The 22,994-nt window shown below is 24.7% G+C and overlaps 1 non-coding gene across 1 annotated transcript; it reads right to left on the bottom strand.

Annotated features, from left to right (window-relative positions):
* Positions 1-847: 847 nt before the first annotated feature.
* TRNAG-GCC lies at positions 848-918 on the bottom strand. The gene has a single exon. It is a non-coding gene; the product is annotated as a tRNA-Gly (tRNA).
* Positions 919-22,994: the final 22,076 nt, after the last annotated feature.

Raw genomic sequence — 22,994 nt, 5'->3', positions numbered from 1 at the left:
TATGATTTGGCAAGCTTTTCTAACTGGTATTTTTAGCTGAAACATAGTATATTATCATGACCAAATTCAAAACTCTAGCCTTCTGTTCCGATCCGAAAAATCTCAGGTTTTAGTCTGTTCTTCTGATACATGTACTGGATTTTGATAAAACAACCAAAAGAAAGTTTATTAAAACTCATCCAGTGTCATCACATTCTTAAATATGTATACAAGAGATTAGGCTTAGATATGGCAAGAACAAATAAACAATAGCTTAAAATACAATTAGGAACAGACTGTTACATGTTCTGGTTCCGGACGAAGATGTACAGCCTCACTCCGTAACTTTCTAGTCATAAAAACTTATCATAGATAAATTCGCAAAACAAATAAAAACATCCCCATTGTGTTCTGAGCTTTCCATGATCCATTTGCATTATCTAACCAACAAGAGGTATCATGCATCTCTCGTCACTTCACCTACTGTTTTTCTTAGTTCTGGGCTTGTATTACATCTGCAAAGTCTACTCAGGAGACGTGGTTTTCTTGTTGGCCGAGCTTCAAGGAGAACGCTAAAAACGAAAATTCTCAACAACAAAATCACATCAAGTAACTCGTGCGAGTGGTCTAAAACGAGAACAAGATGTGTTATGTAGAACAAAGATAAGAGTGAAAACAAGTAGACGGTCCATTATGCTGTTGATTTCTTGTTAAAGCATTGACTTGAGAGAATGTGATTAATCTTAGTTGAGTAAGATATTCTAATCTAGCGCATACAAATAATAAATTTTTTGCAGCAAGTAATAAAATGATATTGATCCTAAATCTTTCATCTCTTCAAAAGTTTAAAGCAAGCAAAAAGAATACGTGCACCAGCCGGGAATCGAACCCGGGTCTGTACCGTGGCAGGGTACTATTCTACCACTAGACCACTGGTGCTTCTGTAATTTCTTTCCCATTATGCTTTAAAGTATTATTGGTATAATTTTCCTCCGCAAGTAGAAATGTACACTACCTTTTTGTTTCTTGCGGTGGTGTTTTATATTAACTGCTGTTAACTTGTGATGCAGATAGTTAATATTGATATTGCTGTTAATACTTTCTTAGCTTATCTCCATTATTTTGTATTACATGATGTCCAATTGTCCATATGCACTTTCCATAATTTTCCCCCTTCTAAACCACCCACTCGTAGATAAAACAAATTGAGCCTTGATCCAAACCACAAAATCTTATCTAATATTAAAACCAATTGAAGCCCAATTATACCAAAAAGCTCATACAATGATGAATGATAACATCAATTCTATTAAAAGAGAATTAATAATTTCTTTCATGTGTGATTTTTTAGTTTGGACCATCTTTTAAAAATTTTATTAATTGGATTTTATTAAAACCAATAATACATAAAATCTTTGAATTACTTTAATATCTTTTCATTTTAAATATAAAAATATATATTTTAAAAAATCTTACAAATCTGTTTGAAAAGAGTTTAACAATATCTTAATTTTCAAAAATTGTATGTAAATATTTTCAATAATTTTGGTAATTAGTTTTGAAATATTATTATACATTAATATATTCAGTTATGGCTTATAAAATTAAAAATGAACAAAAATTCTATTCTATTTTTTATATATTATATAATCATAATTTATCGTATTAAAATAAAATTATCATATTGAGCTAAATATAATAAAATTATATTAAATTAATGAATGTTGTATATAATATATTTTTATAATTATAAATATTTATGTTCAAAAATATAATATGTTGGTAAGACGAGTTAATATTAGCAAACTATATAGTACATATATAAAAATTAACATGTATAAAATATTTGTAACTATTTTAACTAATAGTATAAAATATTTGTAACTATTTTAATCAATATATCTTTTCATTTATATATATATATATATATATATATATATATATATATATATATATTTAAAAAGTATTTTAACAAATCTGTTGATAAATATTTTAACGATATTTTAATTTTCAAAAAAATTATGTAAATTTTCACTAATTTTGTAATTAGCAATGAACTATTATTATATATTAATATATATTCAATTATCGTTTATTAAATAAAAAATACTATCCTATTTTATCTATTTTATAATCATAATCAATCATGTTAAAATAAAATTTATATTGAACTAAAAATGATAAATTTATATTAAATTGATAAATTTATATTAAATTGATAAATTTATTAATTTTATTTTTCATAAATATAAAATATTCATGTTAAAAATATAATACGATGTCAGAATGACTTAACATTAGCAAACTATATAATACATGTATAAATTAAGATTTTTCTATATACAACAATATATTATCTAAAATGAATAAAAGTGAAAAATATTGCTAAAAGGAAATCCAGGTTTGAAAGGTGGGTCAAAATTTAGCATAAATTAAATACAAAACAATTTTCAAATATGTTATTTCATGCATATTTTAATTTGTTTAATAACCAAATGCAAATACAATAAGATAATATATATAATAAGAAAGCAACAAATACATAAGACGGTTTTAAGCAATTGATCAACTACATCATATAAACTATAATTTTATTAAATTATTGTATATGAAATAGTTATATAAACATTTAAGTATATGATTAATTTAAAAAATGTATACTACTAATGATCTAAAATAAATATCTACGTATATAAAATTGAAAATAAACATCCGCGAGGTTGCACGGATCGAGATCTAGTTTTATCTTTTAAATCACACTAGAGAAATTTGTACTCAATAACCCCAAAAAAAAAACTCAAATTCACTAACAAACCAAAATCACATTCCCTCCCCTTTTCTATCTTCCTATCTCTTTCTGCCTCTCTCTCAAAATCTAATTTTAGTATTTTTGGTTATTTAACAAATAGTCCCATCACACTAATTCATAAGATTTTTTTTTTTTGGTAAAATGTTAAGCTAATTCATAAGATTTGTTTCTGTTGATGTATTGTATATGCATGCATGGATGAAGTTTCCTCCCATTTTGTGTAAAATGTTGCCGGCAAACGTAACTTGTATAAACAACACACACAGATGTTTCACGTCGGCAAACTAACCACGTAGCAAATTTCATTTTCAAATTCCGATCAATGGTAATTGGTAAATCAGTTGTCAATCAACTATTTATAATACAGAGAATCCTATGATTGTACGATGCAATTGATTGCTCTTTAGAAAAAATAAGATAGCGTTAACGCTGGGATTTTACAAACTATATACAATTACAACTGTAAAATATCCCAATGATAAAGCTACCAATTTTTTTTTTTGTTTTAAAGTGAAAATTTATTAAACCAATATACTGTTCTACTAGTTTATCATTCTGATGATAATATTCATATTTCATTTGTGTTTACTAGTTCGAGCTTGATAATGAACATTCTCAATGTAAAAGTCAATGTTGATGGAATCACTTTGATAAAAAAGTCTCTAGTGACTAGATGGTTAACCAATACTTCCAGAATTCAATTCCAAACGACCACCACGTTACAAAAGGAAAAGCACAATATATCTAACAAATAATAGTTTGCATTTCAGCAGAAAAAACTCAGTAACCTAACATTCCAATTGGAGCACTGTGTACACAACTATATACAAAAAAAACGTTATCAACAATAACTTTCCTCAGCATTTTTTTAAAAAACGACCCACTGGATGATGTTATGCAATCACTCACATGTTCCACTTGCTGTTCCTGTCTCTTAGTGTATCAAAGTTAGATGGTGGTGTCCTTTTGTGTATACAAAGTCATCGAGGGATGTTGTTCAATTACAGTCCTCGGATTCTCTGTGATCTCTCTTTTTAAGTTGAAACACTTTTGTAACTCCTATTTACACTACACTGCTTCCCATGCCCAAACATTTGTACCACTAACTTTTTCCTTACTCTTCTTTCTAATTCACATCCGCCAATGTACTAATTACTTTTCTTTATGATTAACTGATTGATTTTTGTTCGTAACGTACTACTTTTCCTCTTTAATTTTCCCGGCAAGGAAAATTAAATATAATTAGTAATGAATTACCATAGAGAGTAGAGAGAGGGATGACTAATGAGGCGTGAATGTAGTTTGGTATGGACTACACTGGGGCCCACAAACATGGAAATCCACCGTACATTAGAAAGATTCTATATTAGATACGTGGGTCACACTAACACTTCTCGTAATTTACGATCCCCACCGTTAATTATTATTTTCTCATTTCGAGTTTTTACACAAGATTATTACGGTTACTTACCGGCTCTTCGACCCGGCTCGACTCATCCCATAATATTTTTATGTTAATTTGATAATTATTTATAACAAGTGAATTATGTTATGTGCAATGTTTTTAAACCCAATTCGGACACTTAACCGGACGACTTACCGGATCGCTGGATCACTGGATCGATCGCGGGTGAACCACAGATAAATAAATTAATTAATTTATTATATAATAATATATTAGCTATATAAATAAAAATATAGAAACTAAAGCTTAATATTTTCTAAATGTTTTTTTAAACATAAAATAATAGTTTGGATATGTATATATTTTATGTTTAAAAATATTTAGAAAATACTTAACTTTAGTTTTATATTTTCACTAGATTTTATACTCGCGCTACGCACGAATCTGTATTAATAATTTAGTTTATTTTTATAATAACTTTTAAGCTAACAATTTAATTGATTTATATAATTTTATTATTTCAAACATGATTTTTTGATTTAAATATTTATGTTTATTTATAATTATATCATGTTATTAGATTATAGATGCAATAATTATGTTTATAAAAATATTCATAGTTTTTGAAAATATTAAATTATATTTTAAAATATTACGTAGATTACTCAATGTATGTAAACTATTAATACATTATAATATTTTTATCAAAAAATTATAAATATTTTATTTGAATAACATAAGCGATTAAACTATTTGCATAATATCTAATTTTGATTATATTCAGAAAAGCTTTATAATTAATGTGTGATTGTTATATATATATGTGTGTGTGTGTGTAATTGTATAATATTTAGATTTAAAATTTAATCACAACAAATATTTTGATAAACTTTAAATAATATTAAATAATCATTGTAAGATAATATAAATTTAAAGTAAATATAATGAATTAAACAAATCTTAAGTAACATTTTATTTATTGAATTAATAATATAGTGAACCTAATGCATAATATTTATCTATTACTTGATCTAACTATTTAGTTTTATAGTAGTGAAACTTGTATGATTGTATAATGCATTACAATATATCATAATTTACTTTTTTCATATGAAAAATATATTTTGGTACGATAGATAATCTATACGTTTGTTTCGGAGTTTCCATGAATATTTTTAAGACCCTTTAAAAACTATTATATAATTTGATAAAAAATATATTTCTAGTTGCTAAATGATGGCGATAAGATAACGAATGTCTTAGATAGCGTACTCATTATAATCTTGAAATTTTTTTAAATGTTATAAGTTTGTAAATTTGTATGTTTTCAGTTTGTTGATGACAAATTCAGATTGATTATTTTTTCTATCATTCTTTTATATTATCCTTTATACTAATTTATTGCTCGTCGTCTTAATTAATAATTTTATTAGAAATCTTAACTAACTTATTTGACATGATTTCTTAGACTCTTTATCTTTTTATCTAACTTGTAAACATTTTTCTCTAAATATTTTTTTTATTATAACTCAAAAGCGAGCATCTTAAACTTTGTATATTATATGAGGTAAATCTAACTAATGATTATAAGAATTCATCATTTAGTTTGCTTCAATAAAAATAATTTTTAAAAATCTTGTATAGCACATCATGTTAGATTTATTTCAGTATAGATTATTTTTTTAATTTCTACGGAGATTTTGATTGTAACTGATTAAAGGAATATTTGTATAAACATAAAATAATAGTGTTAATTAATATTTAAAATTTTAATGGATAAATAAATTCATTAGTTTTTTTTTGATTGATTAAAAATAATTTGATACTCATAAATAAATTGTGGCTTTCGACTCTCTCTCTCTCTATATATATATATGTTCTCTTACTTAACATATTTAAAAGAGAGTGAATGTAAATTTCAAAACTTTTTCTTATATTGGAATTATTCTCTACTTTATCCGATTTTTTGGTGTGATACATTTTTCTTCTATTGGATTTTGTCATCGGCTTTGTATGTCTACTTTACTTTTTATATGAAAAATATTATTTTAGTACGATAGATAATATATGTTTGTTTCGGAGTTTCCATGAATATTTTAAAAATCCCTTAAGAAGTATTATATAATTAGATAAAAAAATATTTCTAGTTGCTAAATATGGGCGATAAGTTAACTAATGTGTTCGATAGCGTACTTATTGTAATCTTGAAATTTTTTTAAATGTTATAAATTTGTAAATTTGTATGTTCTTAGTGTTGATGATAAATTCATATTGATTATTTTTTCTATCATTCTTTTATGTTATCCTTCATACTAATTTATTGCTGGTCGTCTTTATAATTTTATCAGAAATCTTAACTAACTTATTTGACATACTTTTTAGACTCTTTATTTTTTATCTAACTTGTAAACATTGTTCTCTAAATATTTTCTTTAACATAACTCAGCAGGAAACATCTTAAACTATATATATTATATAGTGAATCAGACTAATGATTATAAGAATTCATCATTTAGTTTGCTTCAATAACAATAATTTTTAAAAATCTTGTATATCACATCATGTTAGATTTATTTTAGTATAGATTATTTGTTTAGTTTCTATGGAGATTTTTACTGTAACTGATTAAAGGAATATTTGTACAAACATAACATAATAGTGTTAATTAATATTTAAAATTTTAATGGATAAATAAATTCATTACTTTTTTTGATTGATTAAAAATAATTTGATACTCATAAATACATTGTGGCTTTCGACACACACACTCTCTCTCTCTCTCTCTCTCTCTCTCTCTCTCTCTCTCTCTCTCTCTCTCTCTCTCTCTCTCTCTCTCTCTCTCTCTCTCTCTCTCTCTCTCTCTCTCTCTCTCTTAACATCTTTCAAAGAGAGCGAATGTAAATTTCAAAACTTTTTCTTATATTGGAATTATTCTCTACTCTATCCGATTTTTTGGTGTGATACATTTTTCGTCTATTGGATTTTGTCATCGGCTTTGTATGTCTACTTTACTTTTTATATGAAAAATATTATTTTGGTACGATAGATAATATATGTTTGTTTCGGAGTTTCCATGAATATTTTTAAAATCTTTTAAAAAATATTATATAATTTGATAAAAAAATATTTCTAGTTGCTAAATATGGGCGATAAGATAACAAACGTGTTAGATAGCGTACTTATTGTAATCTTGAAATTTTTTTAAATGTTATAAATTTGTAAATTGGTATGTTTTTAGTGTTGATGATAAATTCATATTGATTATTTTTCTATCATTATTTTATGTTATCCTTCGTACTAATTTATTGCTGGTCGTCTTTATAATTTTATTAGAAATCTTAACTAACTTATTTGACATACTTTTTTAGACTCTTTATTTTTTATCTAACTTGTAAACATTGCTCTCTAAATATTTTCTTTAACATAACTCAGCAAGAAACATTTTAAACTTTATATATTATATAGTGAATCAGACTAATGATTATAAGAATTCATCATTTAGTTTGCTTCAATAATAATAATTTTTAAAAATCTTGTATATTACATCATGTTAGATTTATTTCAGTATAGCTTATTTGTTTACTTTTTATTGAGATTTTGACTGTAACTGACGAAATGAATATTTGTAAAAACATAAAATAATAGTGTTGATTAATATTTAAAAGTTTAATGGATAAATAAATTCATTAGTTTTTTTTTATTGATTAAAAATAACTTGATACTCATAAATAAATTGGGGTTTGCGACTCTTTCTCTATATGTTCTCTTACTTAACATCTTTCAGAGAGAGCGAATGTAAATTTCAAATATTTTTCTTATATTTGAATTATTCGCTACTATATCCGTTTTTTTCGTGTGATACATTTTCCATCTATTAGATTTTGTCTTCGGCTTTGTATTTCTACTTTTCGTCGCGGATGTTTTACATTTTTCTTTGTACTATTTCTCATTCACTGTTACTGTTCATTCAATTCAAATAATATATTGTTGTCGCATTCTTTGTTCATGAAGATTATGTTTGGTTTTTCAATTTGGATATTATTGAAGAGTATATTTTTATTTTGTGTTCTTGGGAGGAAAAATATTGTGTCCTTATATTTTATGTTATTTTTGGTTAAATGTATATATATATATATATATATATATATATCTATGAATCAATTTAATTTTAATGATTTATTTATTAGTTTACCTTATTTTATGTTGAATTCTATTTTGTATTATCAATTTTGGAAATTTTAACATTTTAAAAATAGTAAACTATAATTATTATTTTTCATATTTTTATTTTTTTTCTTCCTCTAACCCTATTTGTATACTCTCAATGACTTATAGCGTCATATATATTATATGCTATTTTTTGTATAGCCTAAACTTTGAAATGAGCTAAATTAATTGATTTATAATTGTTCGAAAGTCTTGTATTCTTAATATTAATTATTATTTTGTATTTTATTTTAATGTTACATCTCAAGAAATATTATATATTGAGTAAATTTATTTATAATTTTTTAAATTTGTTAACTTACCTTGTTTGGTATTGGTTTCTATTTTATTTTAAATAATTTTATGGAATTTTTGAAATCATAATCAAAATATAATGAATTGTTTCGCACTAATTTATATATTTTTAAGTTAATTATTATATTTGTAAGATATTTTATGTAACTTTCAAAAATATATTATATATTAAGTTAAATTATATATAATTCTTTGAATTTTGTAAGTTTGCCTTATTTAAATTGACTTCTATTCTATTATGAAGTAAACAGTTTTTTGGAAATATTAACATATTTAAAAATAACAAATTAAAGATCCGATGTGTCAAAACACGACTGAAGGTTTTAAATCCTACGTGGACGCTCTCAATGGCTTATAGTCTCAACTTTTATATAGTACAAGATATGAGCCTGTTGCGTTGCAACCGGTTTTTGGTTTGATGTTTTAATTTAATAAAAACCATAAAATAAGAAATCATTTTATTATAGTATTATGATTTTTTTTTTGCATATGTTGTTTGAGATTTATTTTATAATTAAAATCTTTTCACATATAAGTTCAAGTTAATATTTTTATTTTATAATCATGGTCTATAGATGAGTTGTTATAAATTTTATGCTAAGGATTAGAGAAAATACTATATATAAACATTTAAACTAAACCCAATCTGAAATAAGAAATGAAAAGTAAAAACGAAATGAAAGTTAAATACACCAATCGAATCAATGACAACATTATACATGTTCTTACGTATTAATTTAATGTTTTATTAAATAAGTCTTCAAAATTTTATTTTGCTAGGATTTTTACAAAAAGGAAACATTCTATTTTATAAATCTTCTTTTTATTTACTATTAAAAAAATATTAAATACTCTTTTACAATTTTTTTTAAGATTTTAGAAAAGGTATATTACTGTCATATAACCTATTACAATTACCTTTTATTTAGAATTTCATAAAAAAAATATATTGCTATCAAATAATTATTTTTAGTTATTAATAAATATTTTTAAAATTGCTATTTTTACAATTCGTATCAATACTAATTTTACAATTCTTTTGTTAATTAAATAATTTTAGTATCATATTCATCATCAAACACTTTTTTAAAAATAATATCAAGTAATGTTTTACAATTCTTTTTTGGTTACGACTTAAAAATATTATACAATTTTTTTTTGTTTAGGATTTTTTTATAAAAAATAAAACAAATATCAATATTCTTTTACAGTTTTGTAGGATTTAAAAAATGGAAATTAGTATTACATAATATTTTACTATTATATTTTGTTTAGGATTTTAAAAAACAATAATATCATATAACTATTTTCAGTTAAGATTAACTATTTTAAAAAAAAAAAAATCAATATCATTAATATTTTTACAAGTTTTCTTGTAAATTGAATAATTGTTAGTATCATGTTTATCATTAAATCTTTGAAGTAAAAATTACTATTAAATAAAATTTTACAATTCTCTTTAGTCACGATTTTAAAAAACAAAGAAAAGTTCTTAATTGGTTAAGATTAGAAAAGAATTTTCTTTTAGAAATCTCTTTTATTTAAGATTTTAGGAAAAGAAGAAGTTATTTTCACATAATAGAGGTTTACTGACACATTCATAATCTAATTTTTTTATTGACACTTATCACAATCATATCAGGTGAAATATTTGAAGTTAATTTTTGTTTATATTTTTTAACACAAAATTATTGAAAAGTAAAATTAGTTAATTATAAGAAAAATAAGATTACATTCACGTTTTTATTTTTTTTTGACTTTTAAAAAGGAAATTAATTATTTTATTTCATTTAGATTTTTATACAACTATTTTATTTTTAATGGAAAAATTCTGTTTAATTATTTATATATTTTACCTTATACATACACACACATACTTATCATATGAACACATACCCATGTACGACAATAACAACAAAATTAAAAGTTATGTTAGCATCATAAGATGTAATAAGGATAATAATAAGTTGAGTTGTATCAAGAAATTAAAAGAAAATACTGAGGTAATACTTTTCATGTAAATACTATTGTATTTTGTAAAAATAATATGTGCAACCTTAAACCTAAATATCGATGTGAAATATTTATTGTTATTTTTTGTCATAATTGTTTAACATACAATTATCTATTAAAAAAGAAAGTTATTTGCTTATAAAAAAATAATAAGAGTAGTTTTACAATTTTCTTTTAATTATGCTTTTAAAAAAGTAATATTAATTATTTTGAAGTTAGTTTTTCTTCATATTAGTAATTTATTGTACTTGTGTGATTTTACAATCAGTTTTTGTTTAATATTTTTTTCTTAAAAGTTAACGTTTATCTTTTATAATTATCTATCTTTACTATCTTTTAAAACCAACATTATAATGAAAAATAATAATAACAACAATAATAATAAAAGTAATAATAATAAGACTCTTAAATAATATTTATAATTAATTTTTAAGAAAACTCATTTTTATTATTTTAGTATATATATTTTTTCTTGTGATATAGTTTAACATATATCACATTTTTAAATATATTACTACCATGTGTCACAATCATGTTAATTACTAATTTTGAAGAACCAAGCTCGATATAATCTTTTATAATTATATTTTCATTAAAAGTTTAGAAAATAAAAATTATATCAAATAATTCTTTTTCAAATCTAATTTTTAGGATTTTGAAAAAGGAAAATTTCTAAAAACATTACTACTAAATATTTTTAAAAAATCGTTTTTGCTATTAAATAATTTTTAAAAGTAGTTTTTTCAAAATTCGTTATTGTTATCTTATATATATTTTTAATCTTTTATATATTTAAACACATATCACAATATTAGAAGGAGAATTATTATCAAATAATCTTTTCCAATTATCTTTTGATTAGGATTTAAAAAAAGAAAAATTACGATTAAATAATATATATAATATGATTTTTAATAAAATTCGTTTTTGTTAATATCTTAATATATATATATATTTAATTATGAGATAGATTAACACATGTCACAATCTTAAATATATAATTGTTATGTGTCGTGATCATGTTAATTAGCAAGTTTGAAGAACCAAATTTTATATAATAAGATAGTTGGTTTATATACATTTTACATGAAGTTTTATTCAAAGTATGCTTTATTATTTTTTCTATTTAGATTTTAATACAATTATACTCTTTAAAAAAACAAATAATTAGATATTTTTTGTATATATAAATGTGTAAGTGTATTTATAATAATGTTTATATTATTTATTAATCTTATTTACAAAAATATTGATCATTATATTCATAATAAAAAAAATAGTACACTTTATAATTATTTTTATTATATTTTTTTTAGCTATCTTTCTATTTGAAAAAACATAAGAAAATTAATGCATATGCACATAGATTTACTTTGTATTTACCAATTTTTTACAATGAAAGTAAAAATATTATATATTTTTGTGAATATATGTATTTGTAATACTCATACTGAAGTCTCTTAAATACATATGTGTTAGTATTTTATTTAGAGTTCAATCAAAATAAATATTTTTATGAAATTTAAATAGTAATTTTATTTTTGATATAATAAAAAGAAAAATAAATATATACAACTTTAAACTAATGTTAAATAATTTTTTATTTCTTAAAATAAACACATATAAATAAAAAATATTAGATACATCTTCTACTCGATCTAGTTACAATATTAATTAATGGCGTGATCATGATGTTTTATTAGTTCACATAATATTTCATAAACTTAGATAACATATTTTCCAGCTGACGAATGTATAGTGAATATTTTTCATATCTTTATTTTCTGTTGTCGAGAACCTGAGACTATACTCTAATGTCAATATTATTTGTAAATATTATTTGAATTTCAACTAATTTATTTTAATTTTTAGCCTCTTTAAATTTTTTATGTTGTCATATATATTAATAACATTATGTTTCAAATATCTTTCATTGATAGAACTCGTGTGAGATCATTTTTAGTTTTATATGTTATGTTAATTGCTTTAATAAAGTTTCATAAGCATATGCCCTATAAATTTTATTGGTGAATTACACTAAAGATTTATGAAAAGTCACCATATAGTTTGCATAATTTTTAGTGACCATATTTTTTTAAAAAAACTTATTGATTATAGAATATTTAGTGTTTTTAAAAAAAACATATTTGATTAGTTTAATGAATATTTTTATAATGATTTCCTTGAAAACATATATGTCAAAATTTATTAAATTTTAATTGTTGATAAAAATTGTTTGAGAACACATAGATAAATGATTTGAGAAAATATAGATAAACGACATGTTTAACAATATATTTCTTACATAAGTAAATTATTGTTACCATCACTTATTTCTAACAGAGCTTTGTAACTTATTGTAAACTAAATAATAAATTGGCTCGGTAAAAAAAGAATCACAATCAATATTATTTTTCTAAAAAACTCATATAACATATTATAAATTTAAAATATTTTATAGCTGAGACCAATATAAATAAAAAACAAATACTAAATTTCAGTTTACCTTTATATTTATTTGATCATATTAAGTATTATGATATTAATTGTTTATTTTATTTTGATTTATAAGCTATTTGTATGTTTTGACATACTTTAAGACATAATTTTATAGTTCTAACTTTAATTAATCAAGAGTTAGCGTATATATCAAGTAAGCATTTTTTATTTTCATTTTGTTTTGTTTTGTTTTCTTAGAAAATTTAAGATTTATATGAATATTAACTTAAAATGCTGACTTTAAATATTTTTATTGGTATTTTCAGTTATTTTTTATTTTTAAAGCATATAGTCTATAAGGTATTAAATGTTGCGGACATAATTAAATTTTTTCTTGTCAGTTTCTTATTATAATAAGTTTTCAATAATTAACTATAAATATCAATCTAACTTTAAAGATAATTTTTACAAATTTTAATTTATCTTTTTATAGTTTTGTGCTGAATTTTATGTATTTTTACATATGTTATTATTTATAAATATGTTTTTTAACTTTATTTATTTTTGAATATTTTTCTTTTTGTTAATTTTTTGGTAAATTTCAAATATATACTTATTTTATATATCAATTTAATTATTTTTAATAAATAATCTTTTTATTCACTTTATCAAATTAAGATGCTGATTTTTATATTATTATAATGATATTTTTAAATTCTATGTGAACAATTAAATAATATATATCCTCAATTTTTAAATCATAAGTTATTTAGATTCATATGTAATGAAAAAGTTATTTAGATTTATATAGTCTTTATTATTTTAAATCCTTTTATTTTTATGATTATTTTTCTTACTTAATTTTATGTTGATCTTCCAAAGATTTATTTTTTATGATAAACTGATTTTTCTAGTTATTTGGCAATTTTGTTTACTAAATTTATAATTGATATTTTTTTGAAAGAAATAACTTCCATTTTGAAATCATATTTTGTTAGATTCATATGTAATGAAAAGTGCCTTAGATTCATATTGTTTTATTATTTGAAATTCTTGTATTCTTTAAGATTTTTTTTGTTAGTTAATTTTATGTTGGTCTTTCAAAAGTTTACTTTATATATCAAATTGATTCATTTAATAATTTTGCCTTTTCACTAAATTGAATAATAGTTTTTTTTTTGAAAATCTTGAAATTTTTAAAGTAATAGTTAAAATAGTAATTTGACATATTTTGGTGCTTTAAAATAATACTCCCCCAGTTCTGAAATGTAATATGTTTTGGGTATTACACATTTATTAAAAAAATTATTTTTTACCTAGAGAGGGGATAATGAACTTATTAGATTTTTGCTTGTTATCTAACCACTCTTTAGCACCATCCTAGACTTACTAATTGTAGATAGTACTAAAGATACTAAAGTTGATCAACCTATCAACTATTCACACTTGCTGAGGTTGTTTGAAGAAACCAAAGCTGACCTCCAACACTAAACCTGACACAACTGCTTGTCTTGGGGCCTGGTATACATGGGATCAGATTCTTCACACAATTCTGGAAGGTAAAGCTTTGTGTAGATTTATCATTTTTTTCTCTTTCTATTTCGACCTTAGATTTATAGGTAGAAATATTTTCAAAAAATATATATATATCTAAAAGAAAAAAATAAAAAAAAAATATATATATATATATATATATAATAGGTGTTAGTTAGGTGGAATCCGAACAAGACTTGGTGGCTACAACCATTAAGGCTTGCTTCATAAGGATTCCAACAAAAAGAATTCGCACGAGACTTGGTGGCGACAATCATCAAGGTTTGATTCATATGAATTCTTGGATATAGGTCAAAAAGAAGTGAACAAGACTTGGTGACAACCACCATTAAGGCTTGATTCATGGAAGCCTATCCAATCTTTGCCAATGATCTTGCAATACTGGATCTGGAATAGTTAGAATAGCACGACAGTGTGACTAATTGTTTGAACCTATAATCATAGGATAGTTGAGAGTCACGAACGTGCAATCAAATAATGGAACCCAACTCTGCTGGATTAGATACCTAGGCGCATACGAGAGCTGGTCTAGGAATCTAGTTGAACTAAATCGATTAGGTCGTAAATGTTTGTTTAAGGAAATATCGATCAACGCTCATGCCATAGCATCGATCGACACTCCCTCCAAATCAACAAGCGACTGGACTTAAACATCTGATTAGCAATTGCATGCGAAAGCTGGATTGCTTACTTATCCTTGAATTGTAGTTTTGAATCTCTTGATTGATAAATCCCTAGGTCTAGCTATTTCTCTTAATTGCTTAAAACCTCAATCAACCAATCAAATAAATAATTTATTCACCTTGCTTTCATTGATTTACTGCTTTATAAACAGTTTGCCTAGCTTAATCTTGATTTCTAGTCTTTTGTGTGCCTTTGTTCTCTGTGGATTCGATCCCTAAGTACTACAACTCGACCTCTTATTTGAGAGAGTATAAATCACTCATTAGGGTAATTTGAGTGATATCAATAAACTTAAAGTTACCTAGAAAGATGAGAACATCTTATATATTAGAACATAAAAATTATTCTAAACATCTTACATTTCAGAACAGAGAGAGTATGTGGATATTCTCAATGATTTATTGCATCAAATTACATATAGTACATATTTTTGTTGAATATTTTCAGTAGTATATAATCTAAATTTTGTAAATTATGTGTTTTAGATTTATATAGTTATAATTGTTTGAAAGTATTGCATTTCTAAATTAACTATTATATTTGTTTGTTATTTTTATGTTAATTTCGAAACTTTATTTTATATAGTATAGATTTGTACATGATGTTTTTAATTTTGTAAGTTTAACTTATTTGATAATTATTCATATTTTATTTGTAAATTAAAATTTTTGTAATATTAACATTTTTAGAAATACCAAATTAAAAAAATGATTTGGTATATTTTTGGTGATTTAAAATAATATGTGAACATTTTCAATGATTTATAATATCAACTTATATATAGTAAATCTTATTTTGAGTATTTTCAATAGTATATAACGTAAAATTTGAAAATCATGAATTTAAATATCAACTTTTATATAGTATAGATTTGACATACAAAATATCAAAAAATAGTTTAGACTATTTAAATTTTTCCGTAACAAGTTAAGAGTTATTACATCTAAAAAAAATCAAGACATAAAATTCATAAATATTTAAATGTCTAATGTAAATAATAAATTAAACTTCAAATCCAAAAACAAGAAGTAAAAGATCATTGTAATAAATTATCAAGAATGGAAAAAACTATCAAATAGTTTTCTCTGCCATCGTTCACTTCATTTTCTTCAGGTGGCATAGTAAAATTTTCATTAAAATTTAAAAATCACAAATATAAAACTGAAAAGGGAAACATAACTTTTTTTTTGTCAACATCTAATTTCTTAATTGGAAACTTAGAATATAAAACATAATCTAAAAACATAACTAAAAAGTAAAAAAAGTAAAATTTATTTATTGGTTCAACTGGTGGTTCAACCGATATCGGATTCCGGATTTTACTGGGTTTTTGCGGGTTTCTAAATATTGGGTTTTTCACAAAACCCCAACCGGATTTTTTCTAGGTCACCGGGTTTACCGGTTCAACCGCGGATCCGGGTCGGTTTCAAAACAGGGGTTATGTGTCATCATTAAATTTATTCTTTAAATTTTTACAGAAACAGATTAGTCAATCTAAACATATAATATTATTTTAATTAATAACATTAATTGATAATCTATTATTTTTTACATTTTTCTTTTTTTCTTTTTTTAAAAAAAGCTATAATCTAACAAATGTTGTTAAAATATATATGACAATTTATGATTTTGAATAGTAAATATTTAGCAATATATCTTCTATCATTTTCTATTTAATTTTATATTGTCAAAACAAATTTAACAATCACATTAACCATATAATACAATTTAAAATTTTCTTATATATTTTATTATAAAGTTTTAAAAACAATTTAAAATTATTATACGGTAAATGTCTTGCAATGGAAAATTTTAGGATCAATGGTTTAAATTTTTGTTATAGCATTATAAAAATGATTATAAATTATGTAAGTAGAAAGTCTCATTTAGTAGGTATTCAAATTTAAAAATAAATATTTTAGTATTGTTTAAATTATACTACATACCATATAAAATGCATAAATATTTTAATTTTTAAATCTTAGAAATATGTATATACTTTAATTGATAAAAATTAAATATTTTCTAATTTTAATTTGATCAAATCATTATAATATATTTTACATATCTTTTGTTTTTATTTAAAAATAATTTAAAAAAACTTATTTGTGTAATAAATATTTATAAAATATTTTGCTCGGCGATTTTTACCTATTGATATTAGTACTTTCAAAGCCCCTACACGGGATTTCTTCTCTCTTACGATGTCTTTAAAGTTTAAAAGCTACATTTTTTGAGCACTCATTAGCATATTTTTTTTATAGTTGTAGTGTGATTCCAAAGGTTTTCTAAGTTCAATGACTAATCACTACGAGACCCATAGAAATTTAAATTTTTTTGCCATTTAAAACGTTTACGGATAGCCAAAGAAAATTGAACACAGAACGGAAACTCCAGATGAAGCTCTTTTACCACTAAGTCGAAACCACTTGGTTGCTCGTTAGCAGATAAGAGATCATTTTTCATTTGTTCGTTTTGGCAGACGTCCCCGTGACAAGCAAATAAAGAATCTATTGATCACTAAATGACCGACTACAGTATGCTTTTGATATATGACTATGAGACATGATCTCGGTAGCGGTCTCACGAGACCAGGCGACTCATGCACTGTGCTTATTATGGCCAAAAACAAACACATCTCTCTGTACAAATGGATACAATATTTAGTGCGTTTACTTTCTTTTGAAGATGATGTTTGGTTCGTTTCATACAGAACATTCTGCATGGGATGAGCATTATCACATATATAATATATAAACAAACAATCACGATTATTTCCAAACACATGACATTAAATTGCGTAATTTTGTTTAACTTTTGCCGGGTCATTGATTCGATGGGAATAGCAAAAAATGTTAGCCGTCGAAGATTGGAGAAAGAATAAGCAGAAGCAGCCAGTGAATTGAGCATTGCCAAGTGAACATCACTGACACTAGGCCATATTGGGTATTGAGCCATCTCTACTCGAACTACTCACTTTGACTCTTAGGCCATGATTATCCCTAAGAAACCCACAATGGATTTTTTAATTTTAAAAAAAAAAAAAAATTAATAAACAAACCAATCGCGGGCCGCCACGTGTCAATGGGGCCCGCGAACAGTGTAAGAAACTCACTAAGCTCGGTTCTTAATTAGTAGTTTTTGTAACCGATCCTTAAGGGTTTTGTGGAGACCCACACACTAAGAAACCTACTAAAAACCCCGGATAATCATGCTCTAACGTCTTACTCTTCTTTTAACTCACTTTATCATTTTATTAATTTTGACACCTTCACTAATTTCTAATTCCTTCTTTTTTTTTTTGATCAAATTTTTTGTTTGTTTATAAAGTCGTATTCTCTACACCCAAGTGTCCGACTGGTGCTTAGCTCATTGATCTGATTATATTATACCGTTTATTTATAGAAAAACTTGTAATATTTACAGTATTTTCTTAGTGTTTTGTGTATTTGTAAGTTTTTTTCTTGTTCTCATTTTCTCGTTCGGGAACTTATTTTTCTTTTTGGATTGTGAGTATGACATCTTTATGTGTTCCTTAGCGAATTTAGACATCCGTGTTTGTACCAAACTGTGTATGTTTCTTATGGTTCAAAAATAATTATTTTCCAGTCCTCCCATTGATAAATTAAAATCTACCCTGACCATAATTTAACTAAAATTTGATCTGACCCACCAAAATAAAAAAAAAAAAATTTGGCAGGAAATTTTAAAATCAGCCCAAATTTTTTTTAAAAAATATTGGGGACGATGTCCCTCTATTGTGACAAAAAGAGAAAACCTAACTCTAAGAAATTAGGCTTTCAATTCAACCGGTGAAATAGAAAGGAATTTGGTGAAATCATGTGGGACTATTGACCAAAATCGAGAGTGCGAAAAGACGTAGTCGTGGAGTCGATTAACTTCTCTCTCAATTCTGGCCAATAATCCCACTCGATTTCACCGACTTCCTTTCTCTAACATTGATTTGAATCTAAACACTAAATTTAATGATTTTCCTCTATGTCGTGATGGGTTGAGCTTTAGTTAAATTGTGGTTGGGTGGGTCGGATTTTAAAAAAACATGAGAATTAAAAGAAGTTAACAATTTTTCAACATCCAGCTTTTATTAATAAAATTAAGCTTGTGATATTAACTACATAACATCTTAAATTGAGTGGTTGTCATGCTCAACATACACTTCATGTAGCTAAGTATGCATTTGCATGACTAGTGACTTAGTGGTCAATACTTGACATAGCCCTCAATCATTTTTTTTCTTAATTATATTATATGATAACAAGAGAACAAAAATTCCCCTGATTTTACGATGCAGGCAAATAATAGTTGTTGATTTTCTTTTCTAGACATAATAATTGGAAATATTTACAGTGTAAGTCAGTTTTGAGTTTTTTATAACAAAATAAGACATTTTATTCTACCAAGTCAGTTTATTCTAACAACTTTCTTTTGTCTAAACTAACTAGTTCTATTTGCTAACTACTCGCTGACTAACTACATGATTTAATCATAACTCTTCGTAACAAACAAGAAAAATAAAGTGGGTCTCATATATCTTTCTTCTTCGTTTTTCTCTTATTGAGTTCTTTACTTTTTTTTTTTGTAAAATAAATCATGTTTTTCTAGAATTTTTTTGAAAGAGAATATGTATTTAATCAATATCTTCATGATTCAATTTATCTTTTGAGATATGTCAAGATATATCTCTGATGGTAGTATAATTGTGATGTATGTTAACAACGTAATCAATTAAGGCTTCAACCATGGCGTTTACATTTTCTCGCATCTTTGTACTCTGTTCTTGCTTCAAAACCGCAGGCCGCCCTCAACCAAGCTCGATCTCCAAGCTGCCGTGTTCATCTTCCTCGTGGTGTCACACGACGACAGAATCCGGTCCGTCACGTTCTCACTTTGCCTCAGTCATCTTTGTTGTGTCTCAACTCTTTTTTGTCGTTGTGCTGTGACCTCCGTTCCTTTTTATTGCGTCCTCCAATTGGCACAAAAAGCTTAAGAGCATCAATGGCTAAATTTGGTGTTTTTGCACGTCCAACCCTTCAACTTTTGTCCTATTTCTGTTTTAACCCTAAAATTATTTAAACGTGCAAATTTTTCCTTAATTTCACTACCAAAATTGTAAATATGCATTTCCTCCTATGATATGCAAATAAATACACAAATCTAATATATTCACCTAAAATGTAATTTAAAATGACTAAAATGAACAAAAACAAGATATTCAAAATTACTAAAATCATAAAATATTGTAGGTCTTGAATTACTTACTTTTCACATGAATCCCAAATGAATCGTTCATGTTTATGCTAAATGATTTCAGTTTCAATTAGATAACATGACCGTTCTAATATTCAAACCACTAAATGTATGTTAAAACCTAGTTTGTGTACAAATGAACAGTGTACATGTAACTTTTTATAAAACAGTGTACATGTGAACAATGAATATATGTGTACACTGAAATTATGTACACATCAACTTAGTCACCCAATGTATTCGTGTACACATCAACTTAACTACCCAATGTACTCGTGTACACGACCATGATATAGACAATCTAATGTTATATAGCATTTAATTATTTATTAGTAAAATGCCAACAAATTCAACTAGTTAAATAACTATACTGCTATCACCATGTTTTATATGTTCACAAAGCAAATCACATTTTCAATACAAAAAGTTAAACTTAGAAATAAAGAGTCATTTCTACTTTTTCACATTACATACTAAAAACATTCAATAACATCTCAAAATGTCATACACATTACACTACAACAAAATAAATATAGACACCAATTTTTTTGTCTTCAAACCTCTAGTAAATGTCCAAGCCGGTTCCAATTAAAGGCACAGCCTATTTCATCTGCTCAGAGTGTACATGTGTACATTAACTTCAAAATATATATGTGTACATTTACATATGTTCTTTAACGACAAGACCTAATGTGTACAATATACATATTATATTTTATCTCATATTTACACGTGCACACATGTTTGAGATACATTTTAGATGTCTAACAAATTGTAAAGTTGTGTACATTCGTTAGTGTTATGCGTACATTAAAGATTGGTGACGTACATGTGTACAACAAATATGGTAGTGTACAACAAATAGGTTATTTCTGCAATTTGCAAAGTTAAAAGCCAAATAGAAACTTCCATAAGTTCAAGGACTCGTTCGTGTAATCATGGAAGGTTTGGTCGGTACAATTAAAAAGTGAGGAGTCAATTTGAAAGGGATACATTTGCAAATCAGAAAATTTTGGGTCAAAAATGTATATACTCAAAAATCAAGGGACCAAATGTGATATAAAACCAAAAGTGGCCATTGTTGCTCATTGACTTTCGCGATGAACGAGAGTTGCGCCAGAGAAGCTCGTACCAGAACGACTATCCTTGGAGCTCCGAGAAGGTGATCTGATGGTGATGATAAAAGAAGATCCACTGTATCCGATATATCTACGCTTCATCACATATCTGGAAAGCGAAAAGAGAGAAATCAGATAAATTTGCATTGATTTTTTAGATCTGTAGATCTACAATAAAAAGTGTGTTAGTTATAAAGAAAATAAAAGAGAAGATGAAATTATGATGATAAAAAAGAATGATTTGCAGAAAGGACTGTGATTTACAAAGTAAAAAAAAAAGCTCAATAAATTTTTAAAAAAGAAGAAAAAAAAAACAAGATGATAATCAGATAGAGAGAAGAGAGAAATAATGTAAGTTGTTAAGTGTGAGATCATTTTAGTCACATGATTTAACTTAGTTAACAACCTTTTGGTTTTAGTTACAAAAAACTACATGCGTAGCTGAAACTGCCTTATGTTATAAAAACATAGAAACTACCTTTGAGTTTGAGTGTTAATAACTCTAATAATTGTTAGTTTATCTTGGTTTGGAACTACACAAATGGAGTACGTTGTATAAAATGTATAGGCTAAAAAGGCAAGGACTGGGGTAAGTAAATAATAAAAGATAAATATGCAGGATATTTGATGGGAATTGGATGAAGTCAGCTCTGGCTTGTTTTATTGTTTAGTTAAATAGATATTTTCCTATCTTCTACCTGGTGCTCGAGTATGACCATACCAATTCATATTATTGTAATTTAACCATATTCATTCGTCTTAACAAAATACGCGAGGATTTATTTTTTTCTTTAAAATCTTTTAAATGTGAAAAATATTTGGTGTTCTTAATACTTTTATATTTTTTTGTATTCAAAAACTTAAAATTATCATCTTTGATTATTATTATTTTGTAAATGAGTATTTATGTTTACAAAATTGAACTTTATATTTGAAAGTATTTAAAGTGCTATTTCTCTAATCAATTAGCTTTATTATGTGTTGAATTTTTTTTTCTATAGTTATTTTTTACTGACTTAACTTGTTAATAAAATATTATATACTCTTTAACAAAAGATTTACGTCTTTCATTATAAATATTCTAATAATTTATGAAAGTTTAAATTATATAGAGAAAAAAGAAGGTTACATAATCATGTGTTTAATTTTTGTTCATATAAACAAAGTATTTGATGTTAAAAAAACAAAATATTTGAAATGGCCC

This window comes from Brassica napus, chromosome C2 (assembly GCF_020379485.1).
Source record: "Brassica napus cultivar Da-Ae chromosome C2, Da-Ae, whole genome shotgun sequence".
NCBI lineage: Eukaryota > Viridiplantae > Streptophyta > Magnoliopsida > Brassicales > Brassicaceae > Brassica > Brassica napus.
This window is presented reverse-complemented; position numbering and strand designations above follow the sequence as displayed.